The following is a 3,136-nucleotide window of genomic DNA, read 5'->3' as shown; positions in this document are numbered from 1 at the left end:
AGACAGGCATCACCATCCTTGACACTGCCAGTATTTTATTGAGGATTTTTACATCTATGTTCATTAGGGAGATTGGCCTATAGTTATCTTTCCTGGTTGGGTCCTTCTCTAGTTTTGGTATCAAGGTAATGCTTGTTTCCAGGAATGAATTTGTAAGTACTGCTTCCCTTTCAATTTCATTAAAGTATTTGAGAAGTAACAGCATCAGGTCTTCTCTAAATTTCTTGTAGGACTCAGCAGTGAATGTGTCAGGACCTGTGTTTTTCTTTGCTGGTAGGTTTTTAATTACATCTTCAAGCCCATTGACTGACATTGGTTTATTTAGGATTTTGTATCTTCTTGATTCAGCTTTAGAAATTCATATGTATTTAGGAATCTATCCATTTCTTCTACATTTTTCATCTTATTAGAATACAAGTTCTCAAAATAGGCATAGATGGTCTGTATTTCTATAGGATCATTTGTAAGTTCACCCTTTTCTTTCCTAATTACACAGATGTAAGTCTTTTCTTTCCCTTTTACTGGATAAAATTGTCTATTTTAAAAAAAATTTATTTAATCTTCTTTCTGTCTTTTTTTATTTTTCTTTTTTCTTTTTTTGGCGGAACTAGGGATTGAACTCAGGCCCTTGCGCTTGCCAGGCAAGTGCTTATTCTACTGAGCCATCTCCCCAGTTCTTTTTTTCTTTTTTTAATTTTTAATTTTTTTAAGAGACTACAAAATAATATTAAAACATAAAAATTAGAAATGATAAAAAAGTGAGGGACCAGCCAGAGAGCTTAGCAGACTAAAGCACCTGCTTAGACAGACACAGGGACTGGGGTTCGATCCCTGGTGTGCTGTGCTGGCCCTGCCCCCTGGGCACGCTGAGATGGTAATTGAGACTGAGCGTGGTGGTGTGCACCTGTAATCGCAGCACTTGGGAGGCTGAAAACAGGAGGATCACTATGAGTCCTATCTAAGTATTGAGACCCTGTAAACCCTGTAGATCTTGTACTAAATACATTTTTTAAAAAAGTGGTATAGAATTTCACTTAACAAAGTAATATGAATTTCACTGTATTTGTTCTAACACATAGTGTTGTCTTCCAATCAGTCATTCATATTACCAGATATTTGCATGCAAAATTGGAAGAAGAAAAAAAAAGAAACATGTAAGAAATCAAGAAGAGAAAAATACAAACAATTGAAAAAAAGGAGACAAAACAAATTAAGCATTAACTGCTCCTTTCCATAGACCAGCAGAAATGCACCGCACAGTTGTCCAAACCATGCTGCTTACATACATAGATAGATCTCTTTCCCCCACTCCCCCTCCTGTCCTTCTCAACTCAGTAACTCTTTCCTTTTGAATAAGTTTGTTCCCTTTTCCCAGTATTTATTGTACCCTTCACATTCCATTTTCTCTTTCAGATTCTCACACTAAGGAGACAATATGATGTTTTTATTTGTTTGCTTGTTTCGTTTTTTGCTTTTTTGTCTTTTTGAGACAGGGTCTCATTATACAGTTCAGGCTGGACTTGAGCTCAGTTTGTGGCCCAGGCTGATCTTGAACTCACAACTACTATCCTGCCTCACCCAGCTTATTTTCTTTGTATATGAGCACTGAGTACAGGGCTTTAAATGTGCTAGCCAAGTGCTGTATCCCTTGAGTTACATGCCCAGACCATTTTTTAAATTTCTATTTTGAGACCAGGTCTTATTAAATAGTCCAGACTGGCTTCAAACTTTTGATCTTCCTTCCTCATAGGTGTGGACCACCATGCCTGGCTATAGCTAGTGTTGAATTGTGTCTTTATCCCTTTAATGCAGCCAGTTTTTGCTTCTTGAGTTTTGGGGCTCTGTTGTTAGGTGCCTGCACTGTGTTTTTGTCATGGCGTCAGCTCTAGTAAAAGGTAACACTGATACATTGACCCTATCAAACTGGAGTTTCAAAGGCATTTTAAAGTCTTGTTTTCTAGGGCCAGCCAAATAGCTCAGCGGATTAAAGCACCTGCAAGCAGGTGCAGAGGCTGGGGGTTCGATCCTTGGGCCTGCTTTGCCATGCCACGTGCCCCTTCTTCCCCTGCATACTGAGATGGGTTGGGACTGGGTGTGGTGGCGCGCGCCTGTAATCCCAACACTTGGGAGGCTGCAAATGGGAGGATCAGTAGGAGTCTGATCTACATAGTGAGACCCTGTAGACCTTGTACTAAATACAAAAATAAATAAATAAATAAATAAATAAAGTCTTGTTTTCTAGCATCTTGAACACCATAATGAACTGCACATCAGTGGTTTAAAACATGGGTTTTGAAGCCCCTGAGATTGAGCTCAGTTCCAGAGTGCCACTATTTAGCTCTGAGGATTGAACCCAGGGTCTTAGCACTGGGCTACTATCCAACACCCTTTATTTTAAAATTTTGAGATAAGATCTCCCTAAATTGCCCAGGCTGGGCTGAAACCTGCATTCCTCTTGTCTCAACCTGCTAGAGTGCTGGGATTGTAGGCATGTGCCATCTTGCCCAGCCCATATTGACCCTTATGACCCATGTGGCCTTAGTAAAATCATATAACCATCTGGGTCAATTTCTTCCTCTGTAAAATGGCAATTATGATAGTACCTATCTCATTAGATTTTTTTTGTGTGTGTGGAACCAGGGATTGAACTCAGATTGTAAATCTTAAATGGGATAGTATGTAATGCACTTAAATTATTGCTTGCTTACCATCTATCTGATAGCAGAGCAAGTTGGCATTATCTGAGTTGAGTTTATGTTCACAGATGACATGTGAGGATAGCCCAAAACTGTGAAACAGAAGCTATTCAGAGATAAAGCTTTTGCTATGACTAGGTCTCAGATGTACACACCTATCATCAAGAGCTGTGGGTGAGCCAACATGTGTGTATGCACCTGTAATCCCAGCTACTCCAAAGACTAAGGCAGGAGAAACATGAGTTTGAACCCAGCCTGGGCAATTTAGCATGATCCTCTCAAAATTTTTGAAGGGCTGGAGAGATATAGCTTAGTAGTAGAGTGCCCTTAGCTTTATTCCTAATACTGAATAAAAAAAAGTATTTATGCGAACATTTTACCATTCTGCATGAATATAAGAATGTTTTTTCCAACAATAAAGTTTTATATGATATAACACT

At 39.0% G+C, this 3,136-nt stretch overlaps 1 protein-coding gene across 1 annotated transcript in view; it reads left to right on the top strand.

Moving 5' to 3' along the window:
- The window catches only part of Frmpd3 (FERM and PDZ domain containing 3), a 105,978-nt gene that overhangs the window by 96,664 nt on the left and 6,178 nt on the right, over positions 1-3,136 (top strand). The gene's annotated exons all lie outside the window — the stretch shown is intronic.

Source organism: Octodon degus, unplaced genomic scaffold (assembly GCF_000260255.1).
Source record: "Octodon degus isolate 3935 unplaced genomic scaffold, OctDeg1.0 scaffold00157, whole genome shotgun sequence".
Lineage (NCBI taxonomy): Eukaryota > Metazoa > Chordata > Mammalia > Rodentia > Octodontidae > Octodon > Octodon degus.
The sequence above is the reverse complement of the archived record's forward strand: the minus strand, read 5'-3'. Positions and strand labels throughout refer to the sequence as shown.